General features: G+C 44.2%; 1 protein-coding gene and 1 long non-coding RNA gene across 7 annotated transcripts in view; one reads left to right on the top strand and one right to left on the bottom strand.

Moving 5' to 3' along the window:
- Positions 1–19,630, top strand: part of LOC105467653 (tectonin beta-propeller repeat containing 2) — a 148,528-nt gene that overhangs the window by 15,999 nt on the left and 112,899 nt on the right. The gene's annotated exons all lie outside the window — the stretch shown is intronic.
- LOC139364174 (uncharacterized) lies at positions 561–15,906 on the bottom strand. Its single transcript, XR_011625488.1, has 4 exons — positions 15,821–15,906; positions 10,127–10,333; positions 8,390–8,601; positions 561–970 (listed from the first exon to the last, which is right to left on the bottom strand). It is a non-coding gene; the product is annotated as an uncharacterized lncRNA (long non-coding RNA).

Genomic DNA, 19,630 nt, shown 5'->3' with positions numbered 1-19,630 from the left:
ATCGCACCCAGCTAATTTTTGTATTTTTAGTAGAGACGGTGTTTCACCATGTTGGCCAGGCTGGTCTCGAACTCCTGATGTCAGGTGATCCATCTGTCTCAGCCTCACAAAGTGCTGTGATTACAGGCGTGAGCCACCACACCTGGCCGTGTATTAATATTTTTTGTATAAAAATTAGAACTACTGGCTGGGTGCGGTGGCTCACGCCTGTAATCCCAGCACTTTGGGAGGCCGAGACGGGCGGATCACGAGGTCAGGAGATCGAGACCATCCTGGCTAGCACAGTGAAACCCCGTCTCTACTAAAAAATACAAAAAAATTAGCCGGGCGAGGTGGCGGGCGCCTGTAGTCCCAGCTACTGGGGAGGCTGAGGCAGGAGAATGGCGTGAACCCGGGAGGCGGAGCTTGCAGTGAGCTGAGATCCGGCCACTGTACTCCAGCCTGGGCGACAGAGCGAGACTCCGTCTCAAAAAAAAAAAAAAAAAAAAAAATTAGAACTACTGCTATTTCTTCTCTTTGAGTAATAGCTCACGGATTTGACTGATCAAATTCCCCAAACATTTAAAACCATTACATAATCTTTCAAACTGTAGTTATGAGTTTAATATGTCTGAAATCTCTCAAATGCTTCAGACACTTATAAGGAAGACTTGTGAATCCAGCGATGAATCCTAACAAGATAAATCAAAGAAATCCATGCACAGAGGCATCATAGTCAAACTGCTAAATATAAAAATCTTAAAAATAGCCAGAGAAAAATGACATATTACCTGTAGAGGAACAATGATTTAAATGACTGTGGATTTCTCATCAGAAGCTGTATTAGCCCGTTCTCACGCTGCTATGAAGAAATACCCAAGCCTCTATAATTTATAAAGGAAAGAGGTTTTATTGACTCACAGTTGCGCATGGCTGGGGAGGCCTCAGGAAATGTACAGTCATGGTGGAAGGCACCTCTTCACAGGGCTCACTGTCATGAGAACAGGATGGGGGAAACCGTACCCATTATTCAATTATCTCTACGTGGTCCCTCCTACGACATGTGGGGGTTATGGGAACTACAGTTCAAGATGAAATTTGGGTGAGGACACAGCCAAACCATATCAGAAACCATGGAAGCTGGAAGACAGTAGCATTTTTTTGGTTTTTTGTTTTTGTTTTGTTTTGAGATGGAGTCTCGCTCTGTTGCCCAGGCTGGAGTGCAGTGGTGCGATCTCGACTCACTGCAACCTCCACCTCCCGAGTTCAAGCAATTCTCATGCCTCAGTCTCCCGAGTAGCTGGGAATACAAGCGCCTGCCACCACACCTAGCTAATTTTTTTGTATTTTTAGTGGAGAGGGGGTTTCACCGTGTTCGCCAGGATGGTCTCGATCTCCTAACCTCATGATCCACCTGCCTCAGCCTCCCAAAATGCTGGGATTACAGGCGTGAGCCACCGCGCCTGGCTTTTTTTTGTTTGTTTGTTTTTGGAAGAGTTTTGCTTTTGTTGCCCAGGCTGGAGCGCAGTGACACGATTTCGGCTCACTGCAACCTCCGCCTCCTGGGTTCAAACAATTCTCCTGCCTCACCCTGCGTAGTAGCTGGGATTACAGGCACATGCCACCACGCTCAGCTAATTTTTCTAGTTTTAGTAGAGACGGGGTTTCACCGTGTTGTTCAGGCTGGTCTCAAACTCCTGATGTCAGGTGATCCACTCCCTTCGGCCTCCCAAGATGCTGGGATTACAGCTATGAGCCATCGCGCCCAGCCGATAGTAGCACATTTTTAAAGTGCTGAGAGGCCAGGCATGGTGGCTCACACCTGTAATTCCAGAACTTTGGGAGGCTGAGGCAGGTAGATCACTTGAGGTCAGGAGTTCGAGACCAACCTGGCCAACATGGTGAGAGCCCCATCTCTACTAAAAATACAAAAATTAGCTGGGTGTGGTGGCTCATGCCTGTAATCCCAGCTACTCAGAAGGCTGAGGCATGAGAATCGCTTGAATCCGGGAGGCAGAGGCTGCAGTGAGCTAAGATCATGCCACTGCACTCCAGCCTGGGCGACAGAGTGAGACTCCATCTGAAAAATAAAATAAAGTTCTGAGAGAATTGTCAACCCAGAATTCTTTACTCAGTGAAAATACCTATCAAGAAAGAAGGTGAAGTGAAAGTATTATCAGATGAAGGAAAACTTAAGAGGGTTCGTTGCCAGCCGACCTGCTCTAAAGTCATTGCTAAATGAAGTTCTTTAGACAGAAGGGAACTCTGTACATCAAGAATGAAGAATAGTAAATACCTGGGGAATAAATACAATAGATGATTTTTCCCCTGTTGAGTTCTTTAAAATATATTTGACAGTTGAAAACAAAAATTATAACTGATCAAGTTTTAATGGTTGTAGATGTAGTAATATCTAAGACAAGTACAACATAAGTAAGAGAGAGTAAGGTACCCTACACATTTGTACATTCTTCTTGAAGAGGTACAATATTGATTCTAAGTAGATTTTGAAAAATTACGTATTTATGTATTGTAATCCCTAGAGCAACTACTCTACGATGAGGTAGATGTATCAAAATGAAATTCCAAAAAACATTGAAACAACTCAGAGGAGAGCAGGAAAGGGGAAGCAGGAAGGTAAAACAGAAAGAACAGACAAAACAAATAAAATGATAACCTAAATCAAAATATACCAATAGTTACGTTAAATGCAAATGATCTAAATACGTCTATTAAAAGACAGAAATTGTCAGGATGGGTATAAAATGATGAACCAACTGTATGTTGTCTGTAAGAAATTCAATTCAGATATAATGATACAGGTAAGCTGAAAGTAAAAAGATGGAAGAAGATACCTCATGTTAACACTAATCAATGGAAAATTGGAGTGGCAGCCTGGCACAGTGGCTCATGCCTGTAATACCAGCACTTTGGGAGGCCAAGGCGGGTGGATCATGTGACGTCAAGAGTTCGAGACCAGCCTGGCCAACATGGTGAAACGCCACCTCTTCTCAAAATACAAAAATTAGCCAGGCATGGTGGCAGACTCATGTAATCCCAGCTACTCAGGAGGCTGAGGCGGAGAATTGCTTGAACCTGGGAGGCAGAGGTTGCAGTGAGCCAAGATCGTGCCATTGCACTCCAGCCTGGGCAATAAGAGTGAAACTCCGTTTCAAAAAAAAAAGAAAGAAAGTCGAAGTGGCTGTATTAATATCAAGGTTTTCTTCTGTGCAAAGAAATAACCAGGGATAAAAAAGACATTACATAATAACAGGTTAGTTCACAAAGAAGACACAGTCATCCTACATGTATTATGTCCCTTAACAACAGAGCTTCACACAATACATGAAGCAGAAATGGGCTGATCTGCAATTACATGTGGAGACTTCAATATTCCTCTCTCAATAATGGAAGTAGTAGACAGAAAACCAACAGGATACAGAAGAACTGAGCAACACCATCAGCCAGCTTGGTCTAATTCACATTTATAGAACACTCTGCCCAACAGCAGCTGAATATACATTCTTTACAAGTGCATGTGGAACATTCATCAATATGGATCATGTCCTGAGTTAGAAAACATACCTCAACACATTTAGACTAGGCTTTCCAGGCCCTTGTGTTTTACTTTTTTTTTTTTCATTTTTTTATTAAAATATAATTTACACAAGGTTTGCTTTTTTTTTTTTTTTTTTTTTTTTTGGAGACGGAGTTTTGCTCTTGTTGCCCAGGCTGGAGTGCAATGGCATGATCTCGGCTCACTGCAACCTCTACCTGCCGGGTTCAAGTGATTCTCCTGCCTCAGCCTCCCAAGTAGCTGGGATTACAGGCGCCTGCCACCACGCCCGGCTAATTTTTTGTATTTTTAGTAGAGATGGGGTTTCACCGTGTTGGCCAGGCTGGTCTCAAACACCAGACCTCAGATGATCCACTCACCTCGGCCTCCCAAAGTGCTGGGATTACAGGCGTGAGCCACTGTGCCCAGCCTGCAAATTTTAATTGTACAATGTGATAAATTTATATGTGTATGCCTGTTTAATCACCCAGTTCAAGATACAGAACATTTCCAGCACCCCAGAAGATTCTCTTGTGCTACCTCCCAATCATTAACCCTCCCCGAGGTAACTATTCTGACTTCTAACACAGAGTGGTTTTGACTTCTACAGAGTAGTTTTGCTAGCTCCTTGGGTTTTAATTCAATCTGAAGTAACCTCTGGCAGTAAGGTTTATATGCTTTAGCGGAATTTGGACTCCTTACTCAGGTTGCAGTTACAACCCAGTTTTTCATAAAGCACATGTGTCTCATTGATCACCATTGTATTGTCCTTTTTTTTTGAGGCAGAGTCTCACTTTGTCACCCAGGCTGGAGTGCAGTGGAGTGATCTTGGCTCACTACAGTCTCCACCTCCTGGGTTCAAATGATTCTCCTGCCTCAGCCTCCTGAGTAGCTGAAATTACAGGCGCCTGCCACCATGCCCGGCTAATTTTTGTATTTTTAGTAGAGATAGGGTTTTACCATGTTGGCCAGGCTGGATTCAAACTCCTGATCTCAAGTGATCCACCCGCCTCAGCGTCCTAAAGTGCTGGGATTACAGGCGTGAGTCACTGCTCCCAGCCCCGTATTCTCTTTTAGAAAAACTGTATAAGTATTTAAATATTTTCAGCCACCAAATTAAAAAGAAAATACTAAAGTTGAAGTTTATTGCTCCCCAGAATAGAAAAATTAGCCAGGCATGGTGGCAGGTGCCTGTAATCCCAGCTACTCAGGAGGCTGAGGCAGGAGAATCGCTTGAATCCAGAAGGCAGAGGTTGCAGTAAGCCGAGATTGCACCACTGCATTCCAGCCTGGGTAACAGAGCAAGACTGTCTCAAAAAAAAAAAAAAAGATCACATGGCAAGAGAGGAAGCAAGACGGGAACCAAGGATGCCAGACTCGTTTTCTTTTCCTTTCCTTTTTTTTTTGAGACAGAGTTTTACTCTTGTTGCCCTGACTGCAGTGCAATGGTGCAATCTCGGCTCACTGCAATCTCTGCCTCCTGGGTTCCAGCAATTCTCCTGCCTCAGCCTTCTGAGTGGCTGGGATTACAGGTGTGCGCCACCACCTCTAGCTAATTTTTGTAGTTTTAGTAGAGACAGGGTTTCACCGTGTTGGCCAGGCTGATCTCAAACTCCTGACCTCAGGTGATCGCCTGCCTCAGCTTCCCGAAGTGCTGGGATTACAGGCATGAGCCACTGCACCTGGCTCTTTTTCTTTTAGTATGGAGTGCTTCACAAATTTGTGTGCCATCCTTGTGCAAGGAAACCGGACTCTTTTTAACCACCTGCTGTCTTGGAAACTAATCCAGTCCTTGGAGAGTGAGTACTCATTCACCCACGAGGAGGGCATTAATCTATCCATGAGGGATCTATCCCCATGGCCCAAACACCTTCCACTAGGCCCCACCTCCTAGCACTGCTACTTTGGGGATCAAACTTCAACATAAATTTTGGCAAGGACAAACCACATCTAAACCATAGCAGATATGGTGAGTCGCGTGAGCTCTGAAGGAATGTGATGTGGTGGAACAGCATCCACAGGCTCTACCAGAGATTGAGGGAAGCTGGTACAAATTACTGGATCCAGCAACATAGAAGGGGACTCTGGGAGAATCCCATGTAAAGATTTTAGCTAGTCCAGGCATGGTGGCACACACCTGTAATCCCAGCACTTTGGGAGGCCAAGGCAGACAGACAGCTTGAGCTCAGGAGTTCGGGACTAGCCTTGGCAATACAGCAAGACCCCCATCTCTATGAAATAATACAAAAATTATTCAGGTGTGATGGCGTGCGCCTGTAGTCCCAGCTACTCAGGAGACTGAGGTGGGAGGATCACTTGAGCCCAGGAGGTCGAGATCGTAGTGAGCCGAGATCAAGCCACTGCACTCTAGCCTGGGCAACAGTGAGGCCCTGCCTCAATGACAACAAAAAAAATTTTAGCTGGTTATCCTTTAAATGTATTTCACCCATAAATATATATGCCTACTGTGTACCTACAAAAACTTTTAAAATCTACAGTATTAACATTTGGAAATAAATGTACTTTGCTGGGGCCAAAATCCATACTTGGTGGCCCTGAGTATCAACAGCATGTTTTGAATACCCATTGTATATTGAATATCAAACTTAAAATTGTGGAGAATCACAAGAGAGGTATAAAATAAAACTTCTTGTCCAGGCACGGTGGCTCACGCCTATAATCCCAGCACTTTGGTAGTCCGAGGCAGACAGATCATTTTGAGCTCAGGAGTTCGAGACCAGCCTGAGCAACATGGCAAAACCCCGTCTCTACTAAAAATATAAAAATTAGCAGCACGTGGTAGCACACGCCTGTAATCCCAGCTACTCAGGAGACTGAGGCTGGAGAATCGCTTGAACCCAGGAGGCGGAGGTTGCAGTGAGTAGAGATTGTGCCACTGCACTCCAGCCTGGACCACAGAGCGAGGCTCTGACTCAAAAATAAAATGAAATAAAATTTTTTTTTGGCAAGAATGTAGAATTTAGAGTTAGAAGATTAGAGCTTGGAAACAAAGCTGTATACCTGTATGTAAACACATAGGAAAAGGTATGAAGGAATTTTCACAATGATTACTTGACTCTGGGTAGAGATTGAGAAAGGGATGGGCTGAGGGAGGAAGAGTGAAAGGGAATTATATATTTTTAAAACTTTACTGTGGAATTACTAGAAATTTTTGGTACATATTACACACATAAACACAACAACACAAAGATTTGTTTTGAGCTTTGGCTGCCAGTTATTAGTGGTTTAACCCCAGAGGTGAATTAAACATTTATGATGTTGTTGTCATTTTCATCATGAGAGCTGGCTGGGTCTTAGAATCATTTGGTATAATCCCCACTTTTTATAGATAAAGAAATTCTAAGATTCCTGCTTCCAGGCACATATCTCTGATTGCCTAACCATTGTGCTCGCTTCCTGTGAGAGGAGGCAGGCCCTCTGTGCAGTCTGTGAATTTCAAGGGTAATGGAATACAGATTCATGGTCTCTTTGGAATGTCCACGTGAAAAGATAAAGATGGATTAACTAGGGAAAATCTAAGATTTTACGGGAAGATAAAAAGTTTATGCTCAAATCCATGTATGGCATGATTGAAAGATTGTGTTTTTAAATGAAGTTATGTTTCCTAAAGAGGAAAGCAGACCTTCTCTGTGGTAAATATAGCCTTGCATGTGTTTTCAAGAATAGTGCTTTGGAAACCGTTTTTTTCTACAGAAGTTAGTGGGAGAGGGCAGATGGAAACACAGATTCTTCCTACCTAGTGCCAAAAGCACTGAGAAAATGTTGCAAGGAGCTAATAACAAGTACAAAAATGTTAAAAATGTGTTAAATATATGGGTCTGACATGTGTAAGCATAGACCAAAAAGACTACTTGACCTGAGTTTCTAATGTTCTGTTTTGAAGTTAAACATATGATCCCTTTTCCTTAGTATTCAACAAGCTAATGAGATTTCATGGATTTGCCTTCTGAGCTGTCTTTGCACAAACCACAGCATGATACCTGGTGGTGGAATGCTATAATAGTTTGCATTTCTGCACCTCTTCCGTGAATTAATTCAACAAGTATTTACTGAGTGCTCAGTACGTGCCCGTCCCAAAGGTCGTGGAGCTGCGGTAAAGAACACAATAAGCAGTCTCTGCCCTCTTGGAGCTTACAGTCTAACAGGAAGAAGCAGAAAAGTAAGAGAAGTCGGCCAGATACATAAACAAATAAACAAGATGAGGGGAAGTGCCAAGGGGAAAATACACCAGAGAAGAGGATAAGGAGTGCCAAGTAAGGTGGTTGCAGTTTTTTTGGGTTTTTTTTTTGTTTTTTTTTTTTTGTTTTTTTACATGGAGTCTCGCTCTGTCACCTAGGCTGGAGGGCAATGGCCCATCTCGGCTCACTGCAACCCCCGCCTCCAGGGTTCAAGCAATTCTCCTGCCTAAGCCTCCCGAGTGGCTGGCATTACAGGTGCCTACCACCACACCTGGCTAATTTTTAGTAGAAACGGGGTTTCTCCATGTTGGCCAAGCTGGTCTCAAACTCCTGACTTCAGGTGATCCTGCCTTGGCCTCCCAAAGTGCTGGGATTACTAGGCGTGAGCCACCGTGCCCGGCCAGGTTGTTGCAGTTTTAAATAGAATTCCAGGGAGAAGGTGACAGTTGGAACAAAGACCTAAAGAGCATGACCAGCACACCATGCTGACTGTCTGTATTCCAAGAAGACAGAAGGGAAAGGCCCTGAGCCTGAAACACGTCTTGGATATTTTGCATTCAGGAAAGCCATGCTTCAGAATGTTACAAATATTTCATTGACTAATATTTTCTAGACATATTTTAAAGAGGTGCAGAAAGGAGAGTTTTTGTCTCACCGTAGCAGCCAAGGTGCGTTTGCCCAGTGCCTCCCATTGTCTTTCCCTGTGGGAGTAACTCTTCGGTCCAGTGATGAGGAGCCTGTGACGTCTGTGTTCTGGTTTGTTGGTAACATTACCATACAGGGCTTCACTGGTGTCCTTCTTAGCATGGATTGCTTCCATTCATTGGTTGCTGGAAATTTTGCTTTCAAATGTTTTTAACAGTGACTCTTAGGAAAAAAAATACATTTTATTAGATGTCCATTCTCCCTAAATTTACCTAAGTTCAACTTAATTCCAACAGTTTTTTTTTTTTTTTTTTTTTGAGACAGAGTCTCGCTGTGTCACCCAGGCTGGAGTGCAGTGGCCGGATCTCAGCTCACTGCAAGCTCTGCCTCCCGGGTTCACGCCATTCTCCTGCCTCAGCCTCCTGAGTAGCTAGGACCACAGGCGCCCGCCACCACACCCGGCTACTTTTTGTATTTTTAGTAGAGACGGAGTTTCACCATGTTAGCCAGGATGGTCTCCATCTCCTGACCTCGTGATCCACCCGCCTCAGCCTCCCAAAGTGCTGGGATTACAGGGGTGAGCCACCGCGCCTGACTCCAACAGGCTTTTTAAAAAATATTAATTTAAAAAAAACAAGGCCGGGCGTGGTGGCTCACGCCTGTAATCCCAGCACTTTGAGAGGCCGAGGCAGGTGGATCACGAGGTCAGGAGGTTGAGACTATCCTGGCTAACATGGTGAAACCCCGTCTCTACTAAAAATACAAAAAACTAGCCGGGCGTGGTGGCGGGCGCCTGTAGTCCCAGCTACTTGGGAGGCTGAGGCGGGAGAATGGCGTGAACCTGGGAGGCGGAGCTTGCAGTGAGCCGAGATCACGCCACTGCACTCCAGCCTGGGAGACACAGCGAGACTCCGTCTCAAAAAAAAAAAAAAAAAAAAAAGCAAGCTGGCTAGTTGTGGTGGCTCACACCTGTAATCCCAGCACTTTGGGAGGCCACGGTGGGCGGATCACTTGGGGTCAGGAGTTTGAGAGCAGCCTGGCCAGTGTAGTAAAACCCCATCTCTACTAAAAATACAAAAATTAGCTGGGCATGGTGGTGGGTGCCTATAGTCCCAGCTACTCAGGAGGTTGAGGCCGGAGAATCACTTGAACCCGGGAGGTGGAGGCTGCAGTGAGCCGAGATCACGCCACTGCACTCCAGCCTGGGTGACAAGAGTGAAACTCCATCTCAAAAAAATAAATAAAAATTAAAAAAAAAAATACAAAAATTAGCTGGTATGGTGGCACACACCTGTCGTCCCAGCTACTTAGGAGGCTGAGGCAGGAGAATCATTTGAACCTGGGAGGCAGAGGTTGCAGCGAGCCGAGATTATGGCACTGCACTCCAGCCTGGGTGACAGAGCGTCTCCGTCTTAACAAATAAATAAATAAGATAAGCTGATTTAAAAATGTATGTGAAATTGTAGTGATACTAGTGATACTAGGAATAGTCATACTAGTGGAAAAGAGGAAGCAAATGGGAGAAGTTGCTATTGGGTAACCAGATTTCTAAAGCTTTAGTAATTAAGGGAGTGTGGTATTAGCACACGAAAAGATACGTAGATCATTGGAACAGATTAGAGAAGTCAGAAGACCCACATATATGGATATTTGAGTCACTGCAAAGGTGATACGACGAAGTCTTTTTCAGTAAATAGTGCGGAACAGTTGGTTATGAATGCGGAGAAAAATGACACTGGATCCCTACCTCACTTCATACGGTTATTTTGTCTGAGCACTTTAAAGTGTTGATGCCACTGTCTCTTGACTGCTGAGTTTCTGCTGGCAGTGTAATCGTTTCCTTTACCGGGAATTTGCCTTGTCTCTTTCTCCTTCAAGTCTTCTCTAATGATAGAGTCCCCGGCTTTAGGCTTCTTCCTTCAACTCCAGTGGATATTCCCTACTTGGTTTTGTTCTACGGAGTTAAGAAAATTATTCCAGAAAAGCAGATGTCTTTGTTTAACTTCCAGATCATTAAAAAGTTGTATTAGTATTCAAACATTAAACAGTTGTTCTTTGTTAGTAAAAGGAGGAAAATAGTGAAACCATTCTTAAGAATTGAATGAATTCATATTTGGTCTTCTTAAATATTTCAAAATATTTCAGATCAATTATTTGGTATGCTAGTGGTTTCTACTGAAGGTTAAGCTTTGACCTACTAAAGGAAGCTCATAAAGAAAGCTTTGTCAGACTTCGGTTCCCATGAACCTGCTCACAAAGAACACTTTTTCCCAATGTAGTTTTGTCTTGTGTATGAAAGGAAAGCTGCCTGCCAAGGAGGCCAAGAAGGTTAGCTGAATGCTGTTGTAATGGTGAGGTGTTTGTCCAGAAAACCATTCCTGACACCTTTCAAATCAAAAACTTTTTTTTTTTCCTTAAGCTTTTTGATTGCTGGATTTCTGTTTGAGGAATTTATGTTGCTACAATGAGGGTAGCAATAAATGCCCCCTGGGAAGTTGGAAATGAAGGAAAAGGAGAGTTAAACACAATAGATGAGATCGGAAATGGGCAAAGTTGTCTTAAAGAGACAGAATGGCTCCCTGGCTAGAATAAGACTGAATTGTCCCTAGATCAAAAAAGGAGAATGTATGTGGCAGAAGGAAGAAAGTGGACTCTACACTGTGTCAGTTAGGAAAACCAGAAATTGGGCCAAATTACCTGTTTAGTGGGAGAGATAGCTTTTGAGAGCTGTGATCCTGCTGGTGTGGCTGGCTGTGGGCAGATATTTGTATCTGAAATGACTCATGCTGTGGGACCCTTCCTGAGATCTAACACTTACAGTGGTTTGATCAGAAATTACACCACGCTTGCCAAGCAACTTTTGGACTAAAAGTTGCTGCCCATGTATATCAGGGGAGGAACATATATATATATAGAGAGAGAGAGAGAGAACCTATCTTAACATCTAATTTGTATGACCGTTACTTCAATGTAAAATAATAAATTGGCTTTCCAGCTTAAACTTCAATTTCTTGAATATTATATGATCATGAGACAACCTCCCTGAGCTGATTAACAGCAGGACGCTAAAAAGATTGAGTATCTGGGTCAGGAAGGTAGAGGGCCAGACCCTACATGTGCTAATTCACCATTGTAAATCTGCATGTTAGGTAAAACTATGGGTTTGTGTTTTGTTTTTTGAGACAGATTCTCACCCTGTTGCCCAGGCTGGAGTGCAGTGGCATGATCTCGGCTCACTGCAACCTTTGCCTCTGGGTTCAAGAGATTCTCCTGCCTCAGCCTCCCAAATAGCTGGGATTACAAGTGTGCACCACCACGCCTGGCCAATATTTTATATTTTTAGTAGAGACCAGAGTTTCACCATGTTGGCTAGGCTGGTCTCGAACTCCTGACCTCAAGTGATCCACCCACTTTGGCCTCCAAAAGTGCTGGGATTACAGGCATGAGCCACTGTGCCAGGCCTAAAACTATGGTTTTTAAAGATATATGTGCGTGTGGTAAAGCTATGAATCAAAGCAAGAGAATATTTCATCTCAATGTTAGGAGAGTCGTTTTGGTGGGGTGGGGTATGTAGTCAGGGAGAGGCACACAAGAGCTTCAAAGGTGCTGTTAATGGTCCCTTTCCCAAGCTACATGGGGATTTCATGGGTGCTCATTTTTTAATTGTTCTTTAAGCTGAACATGTTATATATAGTCATGGACAGATAATCAGTATTTTAAAAATGAAGGCAAGGAGCATACCATAAAATGAGTTACTTCATATTTAACCAGCTGGCATCCTAAGCACCTTTCCTGCCCTCCCCTCTCTGCACTTGGCAGAGTTGATCGCATTCTCCCCATTACCCACCTGTACACGGCTGTCAGTGCCAATAGTGCGTTGCTCTTGTATTATTGATGAAGTCTTGCTCCTTTTCCTAGATTCTGAGGCCTCCTGAAGGCAGCACCCTTGTCTTTTGCAAAGGTTGAGCTTCCGAGGATATGTCTTTGTTGAATTTTGGAAACTGTTTAGCCTTTATTTCTGAAGATACCACTTTCGTTATCCTCTCTTTTCATTTCCTATTGAAACCCCTTTTTTTGTTTGTCTTTTTGTTTTGTTTTGTGTTAGACGGAGTTTCGCTCTTGTTGCCCAGGCTGGAGTGCAATGGTGTGATCTCGGCTCACTGCAACCTCTGCCTCCCGGGCTCAAGCAATTCTCCTGCCTCAGCCTCCTGAGTAGCTGGGATTACAGGCGCGCACCATCACACCCAGCTAATTTTTTTGTATTTTTAGTAGAGACGGGGTTTCACTGTGTTGGCCAGGCTGGTCATGAACTCCTGACCTCAGGTGAGCCACCCACCTCAGCCTCCCAAAGTGCTGGGATTACAGGTGTGAGCCACCGCACCCAGCTGAAAACCCAATTATGTGTAGCTTGGACCTTTATGTTCTCTCTTCTATGTCTCTCAACTTGTCTTTCATATTTTTAATCTTTTCATCTCTTTGTTGCATGGTAGGTAATTTCCTCAGATCTATCATCTAGTTCAATACTTTTTTTTTCCAACTGTGACTAATTTGCTCTTCATTCCACCCAGTGACATTTTAAACTCTCTTGGATTTTTTCATTTCTATTTCCAATAGTAGTAGTTCTTTGCTTACATTTCAGTTTCCTGTTTTATTTTAAAAACATTTTAATCATTTTTCTTTTATGTTTTGTGTTGTTCAATCTAAATGAAATACTTAGGGTTGTTCAATGCTATTATGGTTTGTTTTACTTGACTCACTCGTGGGCCTACTTCCCTATGGTAATTTCTAATTGCGAGTGATGTGCCTCATCCTAATGTATGAGAACCCTGGGGGACCTGGATCAGGACAGCCCCACAGATGGGGTTTATGTTTACCAATGCCAGGCACGTTGGAGTGCTACCAACATAGAAGCACTTCAGATTCACCGTCTGTGTAGAACTTTGCTTGGAAAGAGAGAATAACTTCAAACTCTGATGCTGAATGGGGCAGGCTTATGATGACAGATTCTTAGGAAAGACTGTTTTTTTTTTGTTTTTTTTTTTTTTGAGACGGAGTCTCGCTCTGTTGCCCAGGCTGGAGTGCAGTGGCCGGATCTCAGCTCACTGCAAGCTCCGCCTCCCGGGTTTATGCCATTCTCCTGCCTCAGCCTCCTGAGTAGCTGGGACTACAGGTGCCCGCCACCTCGCCCGGCTAGTTTTTTGTATTTTTTAGTAGAGACAGGGTTTCAGTGTGTTAGCCAGGATGGTCTCGATCTCCTGACCTCGTGATCCACCCGTCTCGGCCTCCCAAAGTGCTGGGATTACAGGCTTGAGCCACCGCACCCGGCCAGGAAAGACTGTTTTTTATTCATTCCAGTCAATGCTTGAGATAAGACAGATTTCCTTGTCAGCTCCATTTGCCAGCAGATTGATTTTTCCCTAGCTTACTCTTTCACTTAGGGTTAGGTCCTTGGGATTCTGGCTTGGCAGAGAATATCAGTTCCAGCTGCTCACCATCTACTCAGCTCTGAAAACCAAGGCTCCACGGGTGTGCCCATTAGTTACAGGTAGCCTGTAGCTTCAGGGCTGGCTTCTCTTCTAGTTTGGGAGCATTGTTTTTGGTTTTGGATCCTGTGGATTTTCCATACTTTCTCGAAAACTCAGCTATGCATTTGAAAGGCTGTTATATATTTCACTCAGCATTGCCAGGTGTTTGGAGGGGGGTGTTTTGGAATAGCTAGGCTATTGTATTGTGCAAAGTTGAAGCCTCATATTCTATTTCTATATGAACTGTAGTTAAGTATTGATAATCTGATGTCTGGGATGTTTTGGTTCTTACATCAACAACCATGACATTTATTAATAATCATATTAAATAACATTAACTCAAGCTCATTGGTTACATTACAAAGGACATTGATACATTACAAAGCACACGTACAAGCACTGCACACCAATATTGAGGCTTCCAGCCCCCTCTACATGATCATTTATTTATTTATTTATTTTTGAGACAGAGTCTCACTCTGTTGCCCAGACTGGAGTGCAATGGCATGATCTCGGCTCACTGCAACCTCTGCCTCCCAGGCTCAAGCGATTCTCCTGCCTCAGCCTCCCGAGTAGCTGAGATTACAGGCGTACACCACTACCACCTGGCTAATTTTTGTATTTTTAGTAGAGATGGGGTTTCACCATGTGGGACAGGCTGGTCTCGAACTCCTGACTTCAAATGATCCACCCGCCTCGGCCTCCCAAAGTGCTGGGATTATAGGCGTGAACCACTGCGCCTGGCCATGATCATTTTTGTTTTGGAACCATTCATTCAGAAAAATTTCACAGCCATTTTGAACTTGTGCTATGACATGGCAAAATCTCTAGTAAATCATTTTAATTCCTGATGCATTCATTTTTATAATGATAAATTTCTAAGGAAAATATTTTGTTTTCAACTTCTTGCCACCATGTCAAGACTCTGCATTTTAAAACATATTACATCACCTTTTCCCTTCAAAGCAATGCCAGTGAATTCCGTTAATGGTATCATCCATCTCATGTTATCCAACTCCAGATCATAAAGGTTCCCTCATTCTCCTTCCTTTCCACAAACCTACCAAATCCTCTATCACCAAGTCCTTTGGATTCATTCACACAGAAAGTATTGAGCACAGAGGCAGAGCAGGGCCTCTGGAGAGTGCCACATTTGTGTGTGAATCCTGACTCTTGATTTTCTTTTCTTTTTTTTTGAGTTGGAGTCTGGCTCTGTCACCCAGGCTGGAGTGCAGTGGCACGATCTCGGCTCAGTGCAAGCTCTGCCTCCCGGGTTCATGCCATTCTCCTGCCTCAGCCTCCTGAGTAGCTGGGACTACAAGCGCCCGCCACCACGCCTGGCTAATTTTTTGTATTTTTAGTAGAGACGGGGTTTCACCATGTTAGCCAGTATGGTCTCGATCTCCTGACCTCGTGATCCGCCCTCCTTGGCCTCCCAAAGTGCTGGGATTACAGGCGTGAGCCACCGCGCCCGGCCGACTCTTGATTTTCACTAGCTTTGTAACCTTGGACAAATTACTGCCAGGCACAGTGGCTCACACGTATAATCCCAGCACTTTGGGACCTGAGGGACTTTGAGACCAGCCTGGGCAACATAGCAAGACCCTGTCTCTACAACAAATAAAAAAATTAGCTGGGTGTGGTGGCACACACTTGTATTCCCAGCTACTTGTGGGGGCTGAGGTGGGAGGATCACTTGAGCCTGAGAGGTCAAGGCTGCAGTGAGTCATGATCAGGCCACTGCACTCAGCCTGGGTGACAGAGCGAGACCCTGTCTCAAAACAAACAAACAAAAAAACAAATAACTTATCTGGAGCTCAGTCCCATATTTGTAAAATGTGAATAACTACAGCACCTTCCCTTATAGAAAGTTGTTTGAGGATCCAGTTATACGTTTAAAGTGCTTAACACATTACCTGGCTGTCATCCTTCTCAAAGTTTGTTGCTGTCATCCTTCTCAAAGTCTCGATGGAGTCTGTCTTCATCAAGGTTTCACTGCCCTCATGCCTGTTCTGTTTACCACTTTTCTAGACTGGGCCCTTACTTACCTCAGCCTGGGCTATTGTGAAACACTCCCAGCAGCTTCCTGACTTGCCCCACCCCCTCCTTCCTCCGTCTTGCTCCTAATTGTGTTTGTCAGAAATGCCTCTAACTGATACACTGGCAAAATCAGAAATCTTCAAGGGATCTCCCTTTTTCTTACTGTAGCTTAAGATCCAAATCTCTTAACCTAGATCATGATCTGACACTAGATATATTTATAGTCCGTGAAAATACCCTGAAAGCTTTAAAGTACTAGATGAAAGTGAGCTCCTTCATTACCACCTCCACTCACTGTAGGCGGCTTTTCATGTGCCTGTCTCGGTGCAACAGCTAAGCTTTAAGAGGCCTGGGACTGTGACCTACTTTATTTTGTATTTCTATAGCAGCTCACTTGGTACCCAGAGCAAGGAGGTATATTTGTTTCTTACATATATGGCAGATTGATTACTATATAAATTACTATGTTGAAGATTAAAATGGTTTACTGAAGATGTCGCCATATATCTTTTTCTTTTTTTTTTTTTTTTTTTTGAGACGGAGTCTTGCTCTGTTGCCCAGGCTGGAGTGCAGTGGCCGGATCTCAGCTCACTGCAAGCTCCGCCTCCCGGGTTCACGCCATTCTCCTGCCTCAGCCTCCCGAGTAGCTGGGACTACAGGCGCCTGCCACCTCGCCCGGCTAGTTTTTTTTGTATTTTTTAGTAGAGATGGGGTTTCACCGTGTTAGCCAGGATGGTCTCGATCTCCTGACCTCGTGATCCGCCCGTCTCGGCCTCCCAAAGTGCTGGGATTACAGGCTTGAGCCACCGCGCCCGGCCGATATCGCCATATATCTTAGCAAGGTCAAAACAGTTGTGTGATTTTTCTGAATGAATACTTTCAAAATAAAAAAGATCACTCAGACTAGAAGCCTGAACATCTGTGAGCAATGCTTATACATGTGCTTTTTATAAACCAACATATTGGGCCAGGCACGGTGGCTCACGCCTGTAATCCCAGCACTTTGGTAGACTGAGGCAGGAGGACCACAAGGTCAGGAGTTTGAGACTAGCCTGACCAACATGGTGAAACCCCGTCTCTACTAAAAATACAAAAATTAGCTGGGCGTGGTGGCATCTGCCTGTAATCTCAGCTACTCAGGAGGCTGAGGCAGGAGAATTGCTTGAACCCAGGAGGCGGAAGTTGCAGTGAGCAGAGATCACGCCATTGCACTCCAGCCTGGGCGACAGAGCAAGACTGTCTCAAAAAAATAAAATAAAATAAACCAACATATTAAGCTTTAATAGGATTGTTGATCTGAAAACCAAAACATGGTAAGAATTAGTTTATAAGTCGTATTTAGATGTATCGTCTTATAATCCTCTCAGCAAACCTGTGGGGCAGGTAGATTATGGATAACAAGTGTTCACTTCATGAATTGTCCCTGTTGATCAGGTAAAATAAAGTAGAACTTGAATCTGGGACAGTTCTTGTGACTCTAGATTCCTGTTTTTTTTTGTTTGTTTGTTTTTGTTTTGTTTTGTTTGAGCAGGGGCTGGGGAAAATACCTCTCTTGTTGAAGTTCTTTAGTACTCTTTTTTTTTTTTGAGATGGAGTATTGCTCTGTTGTCCAGGCTGGAGTGCAGTGGCGCAATCTCAGCTCATTGCAACTTCTGCCTCCTGGGTTCAAGCAACTCTCCTGCCTCAGCCTCCCGAATAGCTGGGATTACAGGCACGTGCCACCACGCCAGGCTAATTTTTGTATTTTTAGTAGAGATGGAGTTTTGCCATGTTGGCCAGGCCGACTTGAACTCCTGACCTCAGGTGATCTGCCCACCTTGGCCTCCCAAAATGCTGGGATTACAGGCATGAGCCACTGCATCTGACCCATCTTTTAATAGGAGCTCAATATATTCATACTTGATTGATCAGCATTTTCTTCATTAGAAATGAGGTGCGGTTGGCCGGGCACGGTGGCTCACGCCTGTAATCCCAGCACTTTGGGAGGCCGAGGCAGGTGGATCACGAGGTCAGGAGATTGAGACCATCCTGGCTAACACGGTGAAACCCCATCTCTACTAAAAATACAAAAATATTAGCCAGGCGTGGTGGCGGATGCCTGTCGTCCCACTACTCAGGAGGCTGAGGCAGGAGAATGGCATGAACCCGGGAGGTGGAGCTTGCAGTGAGTCGAGATCACGCCACTGCACTCCAGCCTGGGCGACAGAGCGAGACTCCGTCTCAAAAATGCACTCCCCAACCCCAGTTCTGTGGAAGGCAGCTCTGCGGATGTTCCTAGAGCTTGCACATAGCTTGTGGGAGCCAGAATAGGCAAAAAGCATCCTGTCCTCTAAATATTTGGGGTCTGTGCTCTGACTGCTGATTGCTACTTCTAATCATAGAGGTGCAGACAAAGAGATGGGTGGCCACTGTCATTACACCTCCCTCGTTATTGCAAGTTCTCCCTCCTCCAATTAACAAGACTTCCAGGGGATTTAAAGAGCTAATGGTCCTGCTCCCTTGCTTCACTTTTTTTTTTTTTCCCATTTGGGAGCTAGATATTAGAGAATACGACATTGAAAAGCAACTGCATTAAGGGGGAGAATTAAGAAGTGACTGTGCATGCCTAGGAAAAGGTATAGGCACAGAAAAGACCTGAGAAAAGACCTAAGTTTATACCTGAGACTGATCTTTGGCACAGACGGCCTACAGTAATCAGAAAGAATCACACACACACACACGCACACACAGAATAACAAAACCCAGTAAACTTGGAAAGGGGAGGATCTGATTTTCTGAATTACCACATTATTAGATTCACATGTTCAGTTTTCAACAAAAGAAATCACGAGGCACACAAAGAAACAGGAAAGTATGCTCTTTCAAGGAAAAAAATAAACCAACTGAAACTGTTCCTGAGACCACATAGTAGACCTATTAGAAAAAGATTTTAAAACTACTGTCTTAAAGGTACTCAAACAACTAAAGAAGATGTAGGGCTGGGCATGGTGGCTCATGCCTGTAAACCCAGCATTTGGGAGGCCGAGGCAGGTGGATCACTTGAGGTCAGGAGTTTGAGACCAGTCTTGCCAAGATGAGACCAACCTGGCCAAGATGGTGAAACCCTGTCTCTACTAAAAATCAAAAACTAGCCAGGTGTGGTGGCACTCACTGGTAATCTCAGCTACTTGGGAGGCTGAGGCAGGAGAATCCCTTGAACCTGGGAGGTGGAGGTTGCAGTGAGCCAAGATTGTGCCATTGTACTCTAGCCTGGGCAACAGAGTGAGACTCCTTCTCTAAGTAAATAAATAAATAAATAAATAAATAAGAAAGATGTGGAGAAAGGTAAAACAGTGTATGAAGGCTGGATGTGGTGGCTTACGCCTGCAATCCCAGCATTTTGGAAGGCTGAGGCGGGCAGATCACTTGAGGGCAGGAGTTCAAGACCAGCCTGGCCAACATGTTGAAACCTGGGTCATCTCTAGTAAAAAAGACAAAAATTAGCTGGGCGTGGTGGCACAAGCCTGTAGTCCCAGCTACTCGGGAGGCTGAGGCAGGAGAATCACTTGTACTTGGGAGATGGAGGTTTCAGTGAGCCAAGATCATGCCACTGCACTCAAGCCTGGGCAACAGAGAGAGATTCTGTCTCCAAAAAAAAAAAAAAAAGGAAAGAAAAGAAAAAGGAAAACAGTGTATGAATAAAATGT

This window comes from Macaca nemestrina, chromosome 7 (assembly GCF_043159975.1).
Source record: "Macaca nemestrina isolate mMacNem1 chromosome 7, mMacNem.hap1, whole genome shotgun sequence".
In the NCBI taxonomy this organism is placed as follows: domain Eukaryota; kingdom Metazoa; phylum Chordata; class Mammalia; order Primates; family Cercopithecidae; genus Macaca; species Macaca nemestrina.
Note: the sequence above shows the minus strand (reverse complement) of the source record. Positions and strands in the feature narration are given on the sequence as shown.